General features: G+C 37.7%; 1 protein-coding gene across 1 annotated transcript in view; it reads left to right on the forward strand.

Moving 5' to 3' along the window:
- LOC116850689 (protein madd-4) overlaps nt 1–22,698 on the forward strand; it is a 253,077-nt gene that overhangs the window by 51,199 nt on the left and 179,180 nt on the right. Inside the window, exons 3-4 of the mRNA XM_032829286.1 lie at nt 10,121–10,173; nt 15,788–15,887. The gene's annotated coding sequence lies outside the window, so the exon portion shown is untranslated. The remainder of the gene's footprint in view (nt 1–10,120; nt 10,174–15,787; nt 15,888–22,698) is intronic.

The following is a 22,698-nucleotide window of genomic DNA, read 5'->3' on the forward strand; positions in this document are numbered from 1 at the left end:
AACTGAAACCGACTAGCTTCTGACATGGAACCAGCTTCTCCTGGAAATATTTTTAGTCTGATTACAACGTGTTTCGTTTGATAATGTTGCACCAGAAATTCCGCGCACAGCCTCTCATAGGCTCTTTATACACATGTAACCGAACAAATAAATAATATTCTTGATATTCGCGCTTTCTCGAATGAAGGATGCGTTTGAGGGAACCGCGCGAGCCGCGCGATCAAAGAACATCGTTTGCCACGTTTCGCAAGCGAATTACCGTCTCTCCTGATGAATCGAAACGAACTTCGACTATTACCCCGCGATTTTTCAAGCGAGATATAAAGCGGTGTAATAAAATGTTGTTAAAACTGTTCTCGCGCGCGCGTGCGATGCACGTGCATCTCATCTCGCTGTGAAAAAAAAAAGAAAAACGGGAAGGGAAAACGAAGTTGTACGCGGAAGACGTACGGAATTTCTCAATTTGCGCCGCCGCGTCGAATCCGGAAACTCGCTAAACTGTCCTTCTCGTCTTAAAGACACGTCGCAGGTGAGGGTACGTGCTTAAACGCCACCGCGCCGCGCATAGCAACATCACAGGGGGTGGCCGTCCGGGGGTGTGCCGTGTCTCGCGCGACGAGCTCGATGCACTCCAACACCTCGCATAAAATGATGGACGCGAAAGGCGCCGAGGCATTCATTATGCGATGCTCTTGCATACGCGCGTATGAGCGAGTTTATGCGGCCTTGTTTGCGTAGCGCTCAAGGCGAGGGAAATTAAGAGACCGGGGCGGGCGAGGGATTACCGGGGCAAAAACCGGTGGAGCGACAGCGCGGCGCGGAGTTTACGGCTGTTTACGGTTGTTTCCGACTGTTTACGAAGCGCCCGAAACTGAGAAAATCAAGTGGGCCCCGGCAGCCGGGCGGGAAAGAGAGAAAGAGGGGAGGGAGAGGGAGCTGTGAAATCGGAACGGGAGAACAGCGCCGCGACGCGCTCTCGCAACTCGCGAAAGATGCCGGCCGATAGCGCGAAGAGAAAATCAAAGAGCTGAAATCCGCGAATATCTCCTCTCGAATTCCCGGGAACAAGAAAAAGGAAGACGCGCTTCTTGTTCTTGTTTCCTTTTTTTTCTCTCAAGACAGAAATCTCTCATGAAGTATTGACGTTTGACATTAACTTCAGCGGCGACATAAATCAGACGCCGCCGAGAGACGTAAGTGGAAGAGCAAATGAGCAAAAATGTGACAAACAATGAACAAAGTCACCGACGAAAGAGGCAGGCGTCAGGCGGTATCGATTTTTTAGAAAGCACGCTGCGAGAATTAATAAAGAAATCTCGTCGCACGAAACCTCGGCAAAACGACTCTTACAGTCCTTGCATAATATCGGGCTACAAGCAGTAGGAATAGGTATTAGCCAATACGAATAGGGAATAGAAATATAATAATTGGCCAATTTGAATTCCTATTGCCTGTTCCTATTTCCTGTTCCTATTGCCTGTTGCCTGGCATTCTGCAAGAGTCTTTATCCTCGCTGTCGTTTCACGAAAAAATGTAAAGCGTTGTGTCATAAAGAGAAAACTGAATGAGATATAAAAAAAAAAGAGATATAAAAAAGAGCCGCTCTTCGTGTAATGCAAAATCGTATTAATCAGATCTGCGCGGCCGAAGAGGACCAAAAACGCGGGCTGTCAGAGGCAAACGTCGAGGCAAGATACAAGAGATGGGAAATAAAGAGAGAAAGGAAGAAAGAGAGAGAGAGAGAGAGAGAGAGAGAGAGAGAGAGAGAGAGATTGAACAAAAGTAATGCGCACGCGTTTCAGCTTTTCGTGAAATATCGAGATCGTAACGGTTGTCGTTGGGAATCGGTGCGCAGGAAATATCTGAGAAAGCGCGACGTCGCTGCGAAAAAAATCAGGACGCCGAAGACGGAACGTCGCGCGGATCACCGAGACGAAAATGGATGAAATGCCGACAGAGGGAGCGAAACGTGGAAACGAAGGGTTGGCGGCGGTCGGGGAAAGACAGAAGGGTGTTCCTTGGAGAGGGTGTGTTCGCGCGCGCGAAGCTGCCTGGTTCGGCGGTAGAGTTTGAATAATGCAGACTTGCAACGCTGCTTAAAAGTGATCGGTTCGCCTCCCCCGCAACCCACTTTCTCTCTCTCTCTGTCTCTCTTTCTTACTCTCCTCCATGTCTCACGTTTGCCTGCCGCAGGGTCTCTCTCTCTCTCTCTCTCTCTCTTTCCCTGTTCTCGCCGACGATCCCTTTAGAATCCTACTTCCAGTTCGTCTAAGAGTACGAACTAAGATTGATTTTAGATTGGGTGGGAATTGGGAATAGCGGGCCTGTTACTCTCTGGCAGCCCACCCTCCCTTCATCCTTTCTCTTTCTCTCTGTCGTTCCCTTCCTTCGACGTGCCATCTGACCTTCCCCTGTCCTCTCTCTCTCTCTCTCTCTCTCTCTCTCTCTCTCTCTCTCTCTGTCTCTCTCTACCTTCCTCTGTCTGGTCCCTACCTTCGTGTACACGCGCGTTTACACATACCCCGGCCATGTAATATGTTCATGTAACTGGAAAAGGCGTCGAGGGTGCACTGTACTTGTGACTGCAGCCGAGAGTTATTCCCCCGACGATTAGAACGAGGAAATATAGAGAAGAAGAGTTCAGATGTCGGTTCTCTCTCGACGCGCGTTCAGACGGCAATTACTAACGGCGTTTCCTTAAGTTTATATTGCGCGACATGCATCGCACACCGTCGCACGTTCCTTCGTGTGATTTCTCTAGCTATTTAGTTAGCTATTTATTTACTGCCACTTCAGAGGTGTAATAATTAAAGAGCAGATAGATCTATTTCGGATCCTGGAATTATATACGTGGAGAAAATTTTATAGTAAAAATTGTTATAGAGTTTTGCAACCGATGAGTAAATCGATATAAATCAACAAGTGACTCTATTCTTTCATTTTATATGCGCTACTGGAATTTTAGAAATAAAATGTGCTCTTCACAAGTTTGCTATATATCTAATGAAATTTGTGTGTTTCTACGCTGTGAGCGAAAAGATATCTAATAACTTATATTTATATCAGTGAGTACTAGTAGCATATATATATATATATATATATATATATATATATATATATATATATTTATTTATTTATTTATTTTATATATATATATATTTATTTATATATATTTATTTTATATATATATTAACATAAAATATTTTTCAAATAAGAAAAAGTATATGTTTTTCTAAAACCTCTTAGCTTTTCATGAAAACAATTGTTTATTCTATTTAAATAAAATAATTTAGATTTTTAAGTAAATATATATTAGTATCCACCGAAGAAATTTTTTTTATTTTTTAGGTAATCTTTCCTTAACTCTCTACTGTCTAAATTAATTTCTCATGTTTAAGAAATTTTTTTATGTACATAGAATATTTAAAACTAAAATATTCAACACATATATTGTGAAATTTTACTTTTTTAATTTTTTATTTTCACAAAACAAGGTTTGTGACTTTAAGGTCACGTTAAACACTTATTATCAGTGCTAACATATTAAAAAAAAGGAAGCCGTGTTTGATTTTCATGTCAGATCGGGCAAGAACAACATTCATGTCGGAGATAAATAATGATAAAATTGGACTGTAACTTCAAACAGAGTCACAGTAGACAGTTAAGTGCAGCAAAATTTAATATTCTTTACCAAGATAGACAATCTCACTGACAATATATATCTGCATTATTAGAAACATGACCAAATTGAGAAAAACTTATGTATAAAAAAAACTATAATCCCTTCGTGTTGATCCTATCGATCTATTAGAATCTCTCTGGTTGATGTAAGATTAAGACCATAGCTTTAGTTTTTACTGGTATTTATTTCTGGAAATCTTTTAATTTCTGGTGTGTGCATCGCGCTTTTATATCTTTCGTATTAAATCTTATTACGGATATTAGCGTTTCCCGCCGTTGATTCCACGTAGTCGCGGCAGTCGCTCGCTTCACGCTCAATTTCATGTGCTGTGTCCATAATCACCGACGGCACGAATGGAATTATGAAAAAGGAACGTCCATCTCTTTGTGAACGTGACCGTTTATAAAAGCTGGTCCCTGGACGAGATTTATCCTAACCGACGATCAACCCTCCCAGGAGAGTATAAAAGTGCCAAATTAGAGTGGTACATCGAGACTGGGCTAGTGCCGTGCCTATATATAGGGCAGGGCGAAAGCCCGCATTGCGGAATGAGAGATCGCCTATCGGACTATCACTGCTCCCTTCGCGCCCCCCTCGCGATGCCAATTTGCGAGAGATCGCAATTCCAGATGATGCGGGAGCATTTGAATCGGGACAATCATTTAAACTGCCATTTAAGGCCTCGTTAAAGCGTCGTCTATTCCTGTACTCGACGACTCCTAACGAGTGACACGTGGCGTGATATACGTATGCGCTTAATCATTACGTTCAAGACGTTATCCTGGTTTTCTTTCTCTCGATATTATTATTCGATACGAATGCGTATCGTATCAATGAGCTAAAATGTGTCAATTTATTGCGTCAGACGTTCTAAGAGCGCTGGCTGCGTGTACTGAGAGAAAAAAATATCTGAGAGGTAGGAAACATTTATTTGGCGAGTGCTAACAAAGTATTTGCTTAAAGTTAAGCTTTTTTGTGTTAAATAGAATGTTTTCATGAAAAGCAACGGTTTTAGGAAAATATACAGGATGTTTCAATAAAACTGAGCTATCCCTCAAGAGCGTGCACAGATCAGATGAAAATTACCTATGAATTAATATAAAATTTTGCTCTATAACGCACTGCTGAAATATTTGTCTCTGAAGTTAGGATCTTGAAAAACAATTTCAAAAAATTATTTTTATATTGTTTAGCAGATTTTGATCTCTGTGTTATTTTTACAGCAAGGTTATTAGGATAGTTTAATATGTTTTTTGATATATCCAGGAAGCCAGGGAGCAAATCACCCCTAAGCTCTTCCAAACTTTGAAGTGAATAGGATTTCTTTAATTTTAAAATACTTTCTTAGATTCTTCAAACTTCTTTCTAAAAGAGGAAAAGAGGAAAAGAGAAAAAGAAAAAAAGATATTCTTGTTTAATCTCGTAAAAGCGAATCGTTTCCGAGAAAAACGCATCTAAACGATGAAAGATGATATCAAAACAATCGTCACGTTATCCTATTTGCGCTTAATATAAAAATGATGCAAAAGTTACTAAAATTTACTATACCAAAAGAACAAATTAAATGGTTGATCTAATTAAAATTATAGTTATTTTTTATCCCAACTATATTCTTTAGTCCAACACGTTTATTCCAACACGAAAATATTAATAATATTAACATGCATATGAAGTTGTTATCATGGTACATTATAGTAGAATTTAATAAAAAAGAAAACGACTATAATTTATAATTTTCTAGACTATAATTTATAGTAATTATTTCTCTATGTGATTATAGTTAAAAAAATACCGAAAATTTTCTTCTCCGTGTAAGCAATATAAAAGTTATTTTTAGAAAATGCTTTTTAGATTCTATCTTCGGAGACGAATATCTCGGCAAAGATGTGTTGTAGGAAAGAATCTTGTATGAACTTATGGGGTTATTTTCACCTGATCTATACGACCCCAGAAGATTGCCTACCTCTATTGAAACACCCTGTACGTTTCCTTATTCGAAGAAAATTTTTTTCAATGTAAAAATATACATATTAGTATAAGTGTGTTAATATAATACCCGCCGAACAAATATTTCTTAAATACTTTCTCCCTTAGTGTGTTTATATACATGTCGAGCGCGTCTCTGTCCGCTCATTTATTGCGAACGCTGTGCCATTTATAGAATCCGATGGAGTCGCCGAAATATATGTCTGCCAATAATCTCGCGAGACAATGTCCTTGCAAGCCTAGGGAGAATGCAAAATTAGACGTCGTTTTCGAGATCACGGGTAAGAGATAAAAACGTCAGCGAGCAGAATTAGACAGCGAACTCTGAGATGTCCGTTACAAAAACACTTCGCTGTGACGCGTCGGCTCGATTCGCCCCGTTTTATCACCCCGCAACCAGCGACGACGACGACAACGCGGCCGTGTCTATCCTGGGAAACGCCGGCCGAAACGCCGCATTGCAGGCACCCTTTCGAGACAAGCCCGTGGAATCGGCGCTGCTATTTTTCCATTCACGTAGACACTACTTGTATCCGCGGAATTTATGGAACTTTACGGAAGTGCGAGATTCCGTTCGTGTATTCCGGTGCTTCGGAAGTTCAGTTACTCTCCATAGTACGCCACACCTCGTCTCGCCCTGAATCTTCGTCTCTTTATTCTTCTCCACTTGGTTATCCGTCCTTACCCTTTCGTCTTGTACTCGCCGCAACCGCGGCCGTAACTGCGTTAAATATGTGATAGTTTGTGGATCGAGCTAACTTTTCACTCGCAATGACGCCAATTTTTTAAGACGCGGAACGCGCGGCATAAAAGAGGAGACAGAGGGGAGGGAGCAGGGTGAGAAGGACAACTTTTACGACGTCACTGTTATTTCGCCGCGACTCCCGCGACGACGCTATTTGGTCGTAGTCGTTCGTATAGATGGAAATCGCCGTGTCCGCGTGCTGGAGGAGATAAACGGCATAATGGGCGGCGGTCTGCATTTTGAAAATGATTCGCGCAGCGATCGGCACACCACCGCGGCCGAACTCGCCCGTCCGCTCCCGCGAGATCGATGCGCCAATAATTTCCTATGACGATCGCGGCCCGCGCTCGCTCGACTCGCCCGACATTATTCATCGGGCGGAATTCCGAATAAAACAACCGACGCACGGCGGAATCACGTTAAAAGCTTTCTGGCTCTTCCCGCCAAAACGATCCTCCACGCTTCTCCCTCGTCGGTCCGATACGTCTCCTTCCCTCCTTCTCCCTGGATCTCCATTTCCCTCGCCACCTATCGTCACTCTCTGCCCTTTTCACCTTCCGTCCACTTTTCCGCTATCTCCAGTTCCTATCCATCTCTTTAGCCCTCTGTAATCCAACATTCCGGCATTGAAAAGCGCGCGCGCGAGCTAGTGGACGCCGAAACTCAAGCGCGGCGAGCGGAAAGAAAGGGACAGTAGGGAGGAAAAGGCAACGGATGAAGCGGGAAGAAGCACCTTGGAAATAAATTTCACAGCGCGGAGTTCATGGAAAGTGCCGGTAGCCGTTAACGCAACACACCGAAATGCTCTCTCGTTCTCCCCGCGCAAGTGTGATGGTGTAACAAGAGCTGGTACGAGGGTGGAGGGTAGATCGCGGGTGTGAGGTTCTCTCGGATAAAAAGGATTAATTGCTCCCACCGTCGTTACCCTTTTTTCCCGTTGAAAAGCCGATACAATGGCTCATTATCACAAACTTCAGGTAAGAAGCGAGCGTGATCGAGGAGAATATTTTCGGGCGAGCAGATTCCTCTGAGGATTATGTATGCATGTGTATGTGACTTCCTATGATATATAACTCCAATTGATATAATCCCACACTGAAAAAGAAATGGTCTGAAAAATAAAGAATATTTGTTCGGTGTGTGGGTACTAATGCATGTTTACATAAATCTAGATTCTCTTTTATTTAAATATATGACTATGGAAAATTGCATACTGCATTCAAGTAAATATTTCTTGTTTCAAGTATCTCATAAGATTATATATTAGCAAATCGATCTATCATCTAAGCTTATCATGAGCATCAAATTTTTTTTCAAATACTGATCCTGCATTTCAGTTAAAAATATTAAATTACAACAAAAATTCGGTTTATTTACTACGTAGACTCGAATCAACTTTTTCTTTTCGTTAAAGTTATAATATTCTAAAGTAAAGAAAATTAGTTTTTTTTTAATACATAATAATAAACTTTTTTAAAATTTATTATGAGTATATTTAGAAATTGTTATCAAGAAGGAATTTCTTTGCTAGAGGTAACCATTACTTAAAAAAAGAAAAGTAAACAATCGCTTTTCATAACAGTAGAATGATATTTTTCTCTGCGTATAAAATCCACAATTGCTCTTATGAAAAGCTGAAGTTCTAAGAAGAAATCTTATTTGAAAGATGTTTTATATTAGTATAAGTAACTATATTATTAGTACCCACTGAATAAATATTATTTATTTCTTAGATATCTTTTTCTCAGTGCATGTTTCTACGAGAAGATTTCCGTGTCAGAGAAGCTATATAAAATATAAAATATTTATTCCACAGACAACAATGTAATAACATATTTATTTGAATATTTTAATTATTAAATATTTTATTTAAATAAAATGAACAAATACATTCATTAAAAGCATTTTAAGAAAATGTATATTTTCCTGTTTGAAAAAAATATTTTTAGTTTTTAGTTTTCATAATTTTATATACATAAAATTATGTATATTAATATAAAAATATGTTATTCTAAATCCGGTGTTGTGGGAATTAATCGATTATAATTTTCTTTGAGTAAAGTAATCGGCGAATTAGTAATTAAAATTGATCAATCGTCATATACATGTGTAATCACAAATAATTTAATCAATAGAGGAAATTAATTATTAATGAAACTTTGATGTGAATATGATTATATACCGATTAATAATTTCATCGATCGATCAAATCATTCGTGATTACATATACGACGATTTATCAATTTCGATTATCGATTAGCCAGTTATTTTAATCAAGAAAAATTTCACTCGATTAATTCCTGACTAGTAGCCATCGGATAAATATATTTTTCATTCTTCAGAATATTTTTCTCGCAATATGTGACAATACGAAAATTTAGCCGAGGGGAAACGAATGCGAAATTTGCACGATTTATTTGTAACGACCTGTACTAATGCAGAACAACACGCTTCGTCGATACTTTGCATTCCGCTTCTGCGGTTTCTTAAATTGGCCGAAATCGGCGTGCGATTACTATCGATCGCTCACCGTGAAACATCGGGACGCGAATTCGCCGCGACGGCTTTCCTACCACGTGGCGAAAGTGAATTTTCGAAATCTGCTTGGTTTAGGCGCGCAGACGTGCCGAGAATTCCGAACCGCCCCGGGGGCTGTTGCCGCCGGTCAAATTTTTATCACGTTTGTTCACGAACTTATTGGTCAGGAATGGCCGATCGATGCGATTCGCGGGCGACACGGTGTCTGAAACGCGTTTTATACTTCGCTCGGCAAAACCATTAGAGAGACGCTGATTACCGTTGGTAGTCTCGGATGACACATTTATGAGCGAAATAAAAGCCCGACAACGCGGGTCGCGATGGAGGACAACAGCGCATTGCGTCGGCAGACAAGTCGGGTCTGTGCGGAATAATGTTTCTTCCACGGACGAGTGTCGTTACGACGGAGAATCGCTTCAAACGTACACCGAGAACGCGTATCATCGGCATAATCGCACGGGGAATCGTCGGGAATACAAATTCGATGTGCGTCTCAAACAAAACGTAGCAGACTCGATGGCTCGCAAAGGATTAAATCATTCTTCTGTATTAAATTCTTATTGTTTGAAGATATTAAATGCTATTCATTTTATTCCTAAAAGTTATTTTAATTTCGAAATTCGATAACTTTGGAAATTGGATAACTCCATCTTATATGTTTATTTGACAAACGCGACGGATATCTTGCACAAATCTACGCTGAAAGTATCTGATAAAAAATTAACAAATGGATATTTCCAATCAAATTCCGATCAATTTTTATATTCGATCAGGATATCCGATTAATCAAGAATATTAAATTAAAACAAAAGAAATTCTTGATTAAATTTTATCGGATACTTCCGATTATAATGGCGTTTCATCAGATAAATCGATCAAAAAATTATGAACCGATATTTCGCATCGGATGTTTGCTGATTGGATACATAAATTCATCAGTATTTTGATCAGAATATCCGTTTGTTAATTTTTCATTGGATAATTTCTCTTAGTGTAATACTTACTTAATTTCATGTGACAAATATGACGGTTAAAATAATTCAATAATTAATTTTATACATCTGTTTGCTCTAAATAAGATTGAAATAATTACTGAAGCAAATATACTGGAATAATTAATTTTATACATCTGTTTGTACTCATATGATGATTTCATCTTTTTGTTTTAGAGCGCTGGTTGGGGAGAATGGTCGCCATGGTCGAAGTGGTCGCCATGTACAAGGTAAGCCGCATTTATGAACGTTGTATCAATTTAATTACAATATCCGCGCAGGGTAAAGCTCTCTTTATAGTTTCAATTAGAATTACAAAGCATCGTTTAATCGTTTCGCCGTCGTCTTTTCGCACAAGCCGATACTGCCGTCACTTTAACTCTCGGTATTTTAAATAAACGTTAACTTCGGCAAAACACTAAAGGCGGAAAATAGAAATTTATATTTCGGAGCGCTTAACCCTACAAAGATAGCCTGACTAGTAACTTTTACCTTCGTACTGAAAGTCTCAATCCTAGAAAGGTGGTGATAAGTTATAATATAATGAAGGCAAGGATGAGTAATTTTTACTTATTCAAGTAATATCTCACAAAAAAGTGGTAGTACCCATTTCAGTTGGTGATCAAAAAAAAAACAAGAGGGAGAACTTAAGGATACATTGTCGCGTATAATCTCTGCAAGAAGTAACTGAAAATTATAAATACGCTAATGTTCCTATTTTTCTATTTCTATTTTAGTGATATTGATTTTCGGTAAGGTTTCTATCTTTCTCCTTCTATCTTGATTGGTGCAAAATCACCCATCAATTTTCTTTAATTAATAATTAAAAATCTACATGATATAGCTTCGTCTACCATATCGCCCGTGATTAAATCTTCTTTAATTAATATCTCAGGATCGTGCATCAATTTTCTTTAATTAATAATTAAAAATCTACATAGTATAGCTTCATCTATCATATCGCGCGTGATCAAATCTTCTTTAATTAATATCTCAAGATTTATTACGAGTATCGCAAAACGATACGAGACGTTCACCCCAAAACCCGTTCTACATTCTACGAAGTTTAAGAATGGTGATCTGGGACACTGTATATATATTACACTCAAATACATGATCCCCCCTTCCCTACATAGTCATGAGAGAGAAAAATGTCTAATAAAATATATGGACCTACAGATATGTACAAAATTGTCAATTTCTCATGTGTATGGAGACCGCTTTCTGTATTCCGGGAGGAGGTGCGCGATACACGAAGAATATCGCATCCGGCGCCTATTGTTTGGCGGCAATGCGACAAAGGGCGTCCCGTCGACGGCCCGTCGTCCGCATGCAAGGCATGATCCAATCCCGCGATTTCTCATCGCCTGTTTCGCACGCGGTCTAATATTGAGTCCTACCGCGGCAACACGGCCGGAATGTTAAGCGTCCCGGAACTCATTTCGGTCGGCCACCGCCGGCAATAAGTTTGTTCCCCGGTTCACACGGTTCCCGGCCCTACCCGTTTTTCAGTTATACAGAAGTGGCCGGGTAACGGCGCGAGACGTGGCGATTTATGGCACTTACAACTTGCGAACTGCACTCGGCCGGAGAAAAGCTTTATTGTATGATCTACAGCATCGCGCGCGCTATTGATGTTTCCGCGCCAGCTGCGCATATTTTCGCGCGAGCTTTCTCCTGCTCTCCCCTCCGCCTCCCGCTCTATATCGCCGGGGATCGGCGATATTATAATTTCCCCGGTATGGCTAAAGTAACAAACCCCTCGCGACAATGGCCGCGTTCAGTAGAACAAGTGATCAGTAAGCGCTCAGTGAGCTCTTGCATCTGATTGGAGTATAGTTGGAGATCTAAAAGAATATGCCAAATCATATACAAGAGCTCCCTGAGCGCTTACTGATCACTTGTTCTACTGAACGCGGCCAATGACAGCAAAAGCGTGTCGATCGTATCGGACCAATGATCGCGATGATCCCGCGCGAGGGAGCGACGACGGACGTCGCTCGTGGAAATTATCGTCGCTGTTAACGACATTGTCTTGGATGATCTTGTTTGCTCGCAATGGCGCGAATTAACGAAACGAGCCCATGTATCCGCTTCATCATGCGCCGTTTATCAGCGAAAAAATGAAATGCGCGCGTTATTATTTGCGTAATACTACCAGGCCTTGTAATTGCGAGTGATCTGCACGCGCGATACACACGCGCTCCACCGCTCGCGTTATTGTTCCGATCGACACTAATTCGCGCATCAAAATTATCGTTCGTATCGGATAATTGCCATTCTCGCGGAACAGCGCGATTAATGCGAAAATTCCTCCCCCAGAGCTCAAGCCGAGTATCACGATGCATACGACAGGCCGGCGACGGAGCGGTTTTAACGATGACGACTTCCACTGTATCGCGCTATGAACAGTCGAGCGACAGTCACTGGTTTGCACGTAGCGAGCAAAGGGCTTCGTGATTTACACGCGAAACGTATACAACGACCGGTCTGCATTAGCCTCGTTTTCTTTCGGCTCTTCGGGCTCACGTTGTCTCTGAAAAACTCCCGATATGGCTTCGCGGCGTGACTTTTTCTCCCTTTTCCCATCCACCCCCTCTTTTGTTTATTTTCTTTTTTTTTTTTTACGGCGGAATACAGTTCTCTGTTTGAAATTTGAGAACGAGCCCGCGCATACACGACGAGAAAACCCTCCGAATGGAATAATTACGAGCGATACCTGCTAGTCGCTCTCTCCATCCTCTTCGAGAGATGCCATATCTGAAAATTCTACTGGAAAAGTACTGAATTTTTTCTGCTAAACTTACTTTACATGATGAAAATACAAGTGCAAAAATAAGTTGGAGTATTGTCCAATATGCGCGCGCGCGATGAAAGCGATAAAAAATTTCACAATTATCATATCAAGCTATCAGTTAGCGTAAATATTCTGGCATAAAAATTCTGTAGTTTCTATATTCCGAACGTGTGTGTCAATTTCGTTTAAATTGTTAAAATTTCCAAGAATACTGCTGCATCTTTACTGCAACTGCACTGAGAGAAAAATGTATGATATTTGGAACTATAATGGCATAGTAAAAAGATTATAGTTAGGAATATCTTTTTTATAGTAAATGTCACTATAATGTTTGTAATATTTACAATATAAGCATAGTATAACTGACTCATGTAAAACTTTTACCAAGAATTATAATTATTTGAAAAAACATAGTAAGGTAGCAAATATTAAATGGTGAGAGAAATTAACTATTTTATATAGTCAATACAACTGGAATATTTGGAAAATATAGGTACATGTAACTATATTCTCAAAGCGTGTAGTATAACTGACTCATGTAAAACTTTTACCAAGAATTATAATTATTTGAAAAAACATAGTAAGGTAGCAAATATTAAATGGTGAGAGAAATTAACTATTTTATATAGTCAATACAACTGGAATATTTGGAAAATATAGGTACATGTAACTATATTCTCAAAGCGTGTAGTATAACTGACTCATGTAAAACTTTTACCAAGAATTATAATTATTTGAAAAAACATAGTAAGGTAGCAAATATTAAATGGTGAGAGAAATTAACTATTTTATATAGTCAATACAACTGGAATATTTGGAAAATATAGGTACATGTAACTATATTCTCAAAGCGTGTAGTATAACTGACTCATGTAAAACTTTTACCAAGAATTATAATTATTTGAAAAAACATAGTAAGGTAGCAAATATTAAATGGTGAGAGAAATTAACTATTTTATATAGTCAATACAACTGGAATATTTGGAAAATATAGGTACATGTAACTATATTCTCAAAGCGTGCTTTACTATACATATAGAATAATAAGATGGTGACTATAAATGTGTGTTCATTCTGCTATATCTTCGTGTGTAGATGAACTATAAATATATGTTTGAGGCCAAAACGAACTATAAAATATAGTGAGATTATAATTATTCCAACTATTTTTTCTCTCAGTGTGAATTTAGGAACCTAAAAATACACGAAAGATTTGCAGGAAGATTTATATATATACATGATTATGTTTTCTGCTGAATACAGTAAAATAAAGCAACACATTTACATGACATCTATACAAACAAGCATATGAAAAGAGCGGTGTGATCATTTTAGTAACTGATATGATATTTTGACAAGCACTTCTTCGTTATCGACATTTTTAGAGTTCGTCATCCACTTTGCAATCTCTTAAGGGGATTGAAAACTTTAGCGACAAAACACTGAATTTTTCTGCAAAGTTTAAGTTGTATTGGTTACACAGGATTACAAATCCTTTTAAACAATAAAAGTATGTCGAAAAAGAATGAATTGGGATACTATACAATAAAAAAGATGTTAAAATTAACATCACGGATTATCAGTCAGCGTAAATATTTGATACAAGAGTTGTGCAGCTTGTACATTCCGAACGTGTGTTTGCTCTGCTTAGGAAAATTTCAGTGTACATTGCTGCCTTTTGACAACTGAATTTAGAAACTCAAGAGTACACGAAAAGTTTCCAGGAAGATTTCTATATATGCGTGATTATGCTTTCTGTTAAATATGGTAATACGAAGCAGTACACATTTACATGAGATCTATATGAACAGCAAATACGAAAAGGGTAGCGTGATCGTATTACTCCTTAAATTTCTTGGAGTGAAATTTCACTCGAAAAGTAGAGTCAGTACAAAGTTACTCGAATTCAAGGGATTTATATGGAGCGAATTCTCCACTCCAGATGGTCGAGTGAATATTTTCGCTCGAAATTGAAGAGGGAATCTGATGTTACTCCATCGTCACAGGAATACACATCCATTCTAATCGATAGAAACATTCGCCCATATTGGAGCCAGAATTTGCTTTAAGCTTGAGAGAAATATTCACTCTCGCTATTTCGAGTGGCAGTATTCCCACTATCGTTTTCAATGAAAATACTATCACTCATCCCTCATTTCGAATAAGATTTTACTCCAAGAAATTTAGAAAATATTGCTTATCTAAATATGATGTTTTGACAATCACCTATATGTTATCATTTTAAGACTAAAACTATCAAAACTGTCAAAATAACGAGAATGTAATTTCTTTAAAAAATAACTTAAATTTGTAACGCGGCGCATTTTATATCTATAACTGACGTGGAATAAAACTGGAAAAAATAGATGAACATTTTTCTCCCTCACATTAGATATTTTTTATTTAAAAAAACCTGTTAACCGTTTTGATAGAAAGAGGTCGTTAATCGTCGACAGTTCTACTGTTAATCCGCACATATCACCGAGACGAGAGCGAAGTTACGGTCCCGTGATTTGTCGCGCCGAGTCACGTCTCGTTTCGTTTGATGTCGCGTCGGAATCTCGCGAGCTCGGCTTGCGGTGATGGAAAAGGTGGCGCAATTATTTACGGCTTATTGTTTGAATGCGGGGAGAATTTTCGCGATTCGTACAGACTCGTTGTAATTGGTGGGAACACTTCATATCGAACGAGTTCCACGATAGCGAGTATATTTCACTGCCGCCGCCGCCACCGCCGCCGCTGCAGCCGCCTCTCGAGCGAAGCCAACTTATACTTGTTGGGGGTAACGCAATTTCCAGTGAATAAAGATCGCTCATGGAATTAGCGTGAAGTGGTAAATTGAATTAACTAACCGCGTCGCGCCGCCGGTGGCGAAACGTAATTAAACTCTTGACGATTTCTCTCGGAGCGCCTTGATTATGAAAAGTTTATTGGATAAGCGTGCCCGGGAAACACACCCGGCGCGCCCAAGTACATTCAAGAAGTACGTACAACCCGCCATGTCATCATACTTAATTTGCCAATGAATTCACCCTTTCCCCTTTCAGGACGTGCGGTGGTGGGATTTCACGGCAGCAGCGTCGATGCAGACGGAAACCGTGCAAAGGCAGAGTCTGGACCACCAAGTATAAAATCTGCAATCCGCAGGTGAGTATTTTCTCTTCGTACATTCGAGCACACCTGCTTCGTTTCGCGTATAGACGCTTGAAAATAATTTCGACAACAATTTACCTCATAATTCTGATCAAAGATTGATCCCAATCAGTTACTTGCTTTGTATACATTGAGGAAAAACTACTTAAAAATGTATTTGTGGGATTTAAATGTATTTCTGTGAAATAAACTTTATATCCCACAAATAAATATTCAAATATTTTTTCTCAGCATGAGGTGATGTTATCCAGTCTTAATTATCCTTTATTATTAATAAGAAAAAATTATTAATATTTAATAAAAATTAATAAAAAATATATATATACACAATCATATTTTTTAGATTTGTTTAAAATCTATATTTTCTGGACAACAAAGAGATATAAAAAAGCTTTAGCTATAAAAATAGCACAATAAAGTCAACAACAGATTTACGCCATTCTGAAACTTTCCCATAAAATTTGTTAACAATCAAACATTCATTGGAGTCACACATAAACAAATCCATTGCACGGTTAATAGCATATATTAATAATATAATATGTATATATTAATAAATTATTAGTAAGATTCTGATTGCCACGCAGCGTTACACTTTCAGGACTTGATAAAGCATTATGTTGTGCAAAATAAATTTCAGGACTATGAGATAAATTTCTAGTCAGAATCCTACTTCGCTCTCGCTGCATCGTTTTATCTTTTTATAACGAAACTGGCGAAACCTCAACGGAATAATCCGAAACGACTTGTCGGTTCTCAATGACATGCTCACGTTATCAAAGAATATTTAAAAAAAATGTCAATCGTTGTTGAAAACTGGCCATCCCGTTACTCTGCTATAACATACACGTATGCTAAACATACACGGAGAAAATATTATTGTCAAAATTACAATATAATTTTAGTATTCCGGAAACAGATTGGCACATGATAAAAATTATAATAAAACATAATAACAGTAACCATGAACGTAGTAAAAATTACTATAAATGTAGCAAAAATTATCGTGTTTCTTTTTAGTATGTCATAATTTTCGTAATAGTATCAATCTATTCCCGGATTACTAAAATTTTGTATTGTAATTATTACTACAATATCTCTAGGCTCCAAATTGATCAAAAAGTTCTGAATTCCGAAAATCTAAGTCACGTTGTATGATCGACCAGGTACAAAGCGGTTAAATTCTCTCTCTCTCTCTCTTTCTCTCTCTCTCTCTCTCTCTCTCTCTCTCTCTATCTTTCTCACCTCCTCCATTTTCTCTCTCCCTCTCTCTCTCTTTCTCTCCCCCTCCCTCCCTCTCTCTTCCTCTCCCTTGAATGTAAAATAATTCGTTCACGCTGCAACTGCGAACGCGCGTTTAAACGCACCTGTCCGCGTACTCTCAGCCGGTGTGAAGGAAAGGAGACGTTTGTGTGTGACAAGCACGCCGTGCGCCTTCGCGATTCACAGCCTCAGTACGTTCCCGCGTATCGATCGGTCGTTTAATCGAATCGCGTTTTAACAGCGTCGCTGTTTCGCGCGGGGTGATTGCGAATTATCGTGCGGCGCTCGCGGCACAATGACGAGTAATAATGCAAACGAATTTCGATGATTGTGAACCAAATGACATTCATTGTCGCGAATCGTTCTTAAATATTTCAGCCCACGCGCTCTCGCAACTCGCCGATGTGTATTCGTCCACGTCAATATTACATCGACCGGCATGTAAATTGGATACATGATAAATTCGATATCGAGCCCGCGCGCGCAACACCGTGTGTGCGTGCGTGCGTGCACGCGCGCGCGCGTCTGTATGTGTGTGTATGCGCGCGCGCATATGTTCCCGCGAGTATATAAGCACGTTCTGCACCACGACTAGGGCCAATACGCACACTCTGCTGCAGTAGCCGGGATATATCCAATGGGACATGGGGATCCAGGTGACCTGACCCACATCTATATCTGGGACAAGTTTCAGGGAGAATGCAATGCGGTTACGTGTTAAACAGTAGTTCCGCTGCGGACGCGGACGTGTGTCGTCTGATCCGCCCGTCTGATCGATATCGACCGGGCCGACGATTATTCCTTCGCTCCTATTTGTTCCACTCGATTCGACGATTTCGGTCATATCGCGGCCAGTATATTTATAGGAAACCGCGCGCGCGGATGTGAATCAAACAGCGATCCGAGGAATACAAGATACGCGATTCTTCATTAATTCATGAACAGCGACAATTATACTTTGAATCATCCGCCATGTAGTCATTTCGTATTCGCGTGTCGCTATATGCAGAAGCGTCTGGCTGTAAAATTTATTGCGTTAAGCACTACGACTTCGCAGATGGTAATTATTTCCCTTTTTTTTTGCTTCTCGACAGAAATCGCGAGTTGTATCTTCAGCCTGTTTATATATATATATATATATATATATATATATATATATATATATATATATATATATATATATATTTCTCCTTATAACTTCAATCACCGCTCTCACGTATGAATAACTCCATTCTGCCAATTGTCATCGTCTTATGAAGAAATATTAGCTACTAATGACAGTCTATAATTTTAATAAGAACTATACAGAATACTTGACGCAACGATTACGTTCGGTCGTGTGCACACGGAGGAAATTTTATAGCAAAAATTACTGTGGAATTTTGTGATCGAGAAATAGGTCGGCATTTTGCATTAATTAAATATTCCTTGATGTTCTTATGATGTGCTATTTATATTTTAGGAACTGAAGTGTTAAAAAATTTGCTATGCTTAAAAATTTACTTGCTTTCTAGAGAAATTAATTATGTTCCTCAATAAGATAAATCTTATTGACAATCTATTCCTGCGCTATTGGAAACATACAAAAGTTGAAAAGAATTAATATAAAAAGGAAAGTTATAACACACATTCTCACCGTGTAGGTAGAACTTATCAAACTACATAAAAAAATTTCTATCTCATTCTGCAAATAATCTTGATAATTATCGCGATATTAATCTAACGGTAGCACAGACATTTTATGTGTTGAGTATTATGTGTCAAAATTTATTTGAAATTTGAATTATTTAATATTAAATTATTTATCGTAAGTTGTAATCATTGTCCTCTTTGTTCTACTTTTAACGTAGTTTTTCATGGATAATTTGAAGGAATACAAAGTGAACTAAAATAAAACTACACTAATACGTACGGAGGGCGCTTGGTAATATTGTTAGGATTAAACAAAACTAAGCGAATAAGCGCACATGTTACAGACTCTTTAGTCTCTTTAGGCAAAGTTTCATCCAATATAATTGAGTCTATTTTGGCAATCTCTTGACAACAGCGAACGTAATGCTGGACTGCATGCCTGCGCTGTTCAGTATTACACATTGCATGTTGCCAAGGGATCACTTGCCGTTGCCAAGAGATTGTCAACAGCACTTTAGACATCTTGAATGAGACTTTGCTTAAAGAGTTCATTCCACTGCATCATATGCACACTCATTCCGCTATTTTTTTTTCATAAATATTCCAATCATTTCCGCGGTTGTTTACAAAATGATACAGGATTTTCGTTCAGTTCGATGAGTTTTATCCGCACATGTATACAAGACGTATACAGACCGGTATAATACACTGAGAGAAAAAATGATTGATCTAACTAAAATTATAGTTACTTTTGGCTCCAATCATATTTTTTGGTTGTTCTTACACGAAAATGGTAATAGTAACATGAATATAAAGTTATTATCACTTACATTACAATAGAATTTAATAGAAACATTTCTTGATTATAATTTATAGTAATTATTTCTCTATGTGATTATAGTTACAAATACCAAACACTTTGTTCTCAGTATAGCTTTAACATAAGAAGTTATATCATTCTAGAGTTTGCCATAAGAAATACATTATGCGCTCTCGAAAAGTATAACTGCAGGCTGTTAGTTACATTACTGATACACTATATATAAGTAGGATAAAACACCCAATTATTGACACCTAATTATTGATTCCCCTCAGCCATTAACACTCTGAAAAAACCAGGTGTTTGTCTAAAGTTTGTCCGTAAATAAAGGGATGGCAATATTTGGGTGTTTTATCTTAGATTTACGATTTATATAAAAGGAGGATTATTCCTCCCATTTATATACAATTTATCTACAAGAAAGAATTCCTTCGTAATTATTGACATCTAATTATTGATTCGCCTTAGTCATTGAGGGTTTTACTCTAAATTTACGGGTTTAAGGAGGATTATTTTTTCATTCCATTTACATAAAAGAAGCAATTTATTTCTTCGTGACTATTGACATCTAATTATTGATTTTCTTTAGTCCTTAAGTGATTTACTTGAAATTTACGAATTTTTACACAAGGAGAATTATCTCTTCCTTACATTTATATAGAAGAAGTTCATCTATTCGTAACTATGATTGATCTTCCTCAATCATTGAGTAATTTATTTTAAATTTACGAATTTTTATACACAAGAGGAATTGTCTCTTCCTTACATTTATATAGAAGAAGTTTATTCCTTCGTAACTATTGACACCTAATTATTAATCCTCTATAATCATTAACACTCTAGAAAAACGCGTTATGTCTAAAATGTCAATGACTAAGAGGATGTCAGTAATTAGATGTTTTACCTTAGATTTACAGATTTATATACAAGTAGGATTATCCTCTTTTCTCTCACATTTCATTTATATACAATAAGATATTTATTAAGATATTTATAATTATCCCTTTGTCTCTTTTTAGAGACGATATATATATCATATTACATATGATCTAAACTAGCTGTCATAATCCACAGTCAGTAAGCGGAAATTTTTCCGTGTGATAAGAGAGAGACCATTAAATTGTTAAAACACGAAATCAACATACACGAGGCAAAGATAATAAACTGTCACTGTCGCGATTTAATCCAGCTAGATGTCGAGCGCGTCTCTCGCGTTACGTCGAAACTTGGAACAAATCACACGCGTCCATCGAGTGACTGACAGTCGAAATCGATCGTACACGTAGATCGCAACCGGCAATGATATGACGCACGGTACGATTCTTCCCGCGAGTGCATTTGACGATACCGGGCGCACGGCAGTGCCATCAGTATCAGTCCCTGCGTCGCGTATCAATCAATCGTCGGACCGACCGGTGGTATCTATTTGCAAAACCATCTTCGATCCTTCCCACGCGAGACAATGCATGCGAAAACACGGTGAACTGAAATATTCGCGCTTAGTTCGCGCCGCGCCAAGAGGCAAGTCGTTAAAAACTATATGTATCGTGCTGAGCAATATTTAACCCTTCGCGTAAAATCAGATCTTTTCGAACGTATAATGCAATCTGCGTTTGCTTGGGCAACCTTGAACTACTATAACTTTGTCGAAAATCAATACTTTTAGACACATTGTTTTCTCCAGAGATATAGGAAAATCTCAGTTATAAAACAGTAGCGCAATGAAATAAAAATCTACAGAGTTACGCTACTTTGACATTTTCCTGGACTCTTTACGAGTCCGGAAAACAACTTTTTAAGTTAGTGGGCGATCGAATATTCATTTGACTCTGGTATATACAAATTATAGGCGAATTGTTAAAATTAGTCCGTCTTAGAATTTTTTTAATTAATCACTCGATCGACTCGTGCAATTTTTGCAAAATTTCGACGTAACACAAGAGACGTTCGCCACCCATCTCAGGCATAATAGAAATTCTAATATTATAAACAAGAGTAATTTTTATTTGTTGTTAAGAGTAATTTTTCATTTCTTTAGCATAGTAATATAAAATGACTGCACGATTCTCCCAGCAATTTTTTTTTTAATAAGCTATCTAGATTTCTTTTCTCTTCATTACAATTTTCTTTCAAAAATAAGGTACAAAATATACTTAATTTGTATTTGTTATAAGTTAAAGCATTATAAGTTAATAAATAGTTTAAATAAATTTAGAGGAATTTAATATTTTCCCACGAAATTTTTCCGGATATATTAAGGAGCCATTCAATAATTTCGTCATACTACGAGGAAAGATCTATTAACTTACGATGGTTTGACATAGCAGGGGAAGGAAGAGATAACGACTATGGAATGTCACGTGTATTATCTAAATTGTGTATATAAAAAAATACTCTATGTATATAAAAAAATACTCTATAAAAATAATTTAATTCTGTTGTGTTAATTATGAAAATTTTATGTTTAAAATATGTTTCTTGAACACAACTTTTACTAATTAGAATTACAAAATAAAATAATTTAATATTATGTCTAAAAATTATTTGTATTTTAGAAAATAATAGTAGCGTAATTATTATTAATCATATAATTATAAATTATTTTTTCTTGTTTTATATAAGTAGGAAGCATAATTCGACACGTCACATGGTATTAAAAGAGAGTTCAAATTTGGCGACGAAATGTTACGAAGAAGTAAGAGAGAATAAAAATTCTCAAATTGCGCATAATTATAATATAGCCTTTAAGTAAGGTGATCAGATTTCCCAGCTTTGAATTCAGGATACTTTATAAACGTGTGAAACGGGAGGCGGGGGGAGGGTGATAAAAAGATTCGAAAATTATTTGATAATAATTGAAAATGATGACAAATCGGTGTCCCGAATAGCACTCGAAAAAATTCGGAACAAAGGGTGAAACACTTCGGGACTGTCCCTTGCAATTTATTTGCAATTATTATTTTTTATTTAAGTATGTTTCTCTCACGTAAAGAGGCCAATTAATTTCAAAGAAACATCATTTATATATATATATATATATATATATATATATATATATATATATATATATATATATATGTTTTTCTTACA

The sequence above is a fragment of the Odontomachus brunneus genome, unplaced genomic scaffold, assembly GCF_010583005.1.
Source record: "Odontomachus brunneus isolate Ranch 3 - 2012 unplaced genomic scaffold, Obru_v1 Obru_scaffold_152, whole genome shotgun sequence".
In the NCBI taxonomy this organism is placed as follows: Eukaryota; Metazoa; Arthropoda; class Insecta; order Hymenoptera; family Formicidae; genus Odontomachus; species Odontomachus brunneus.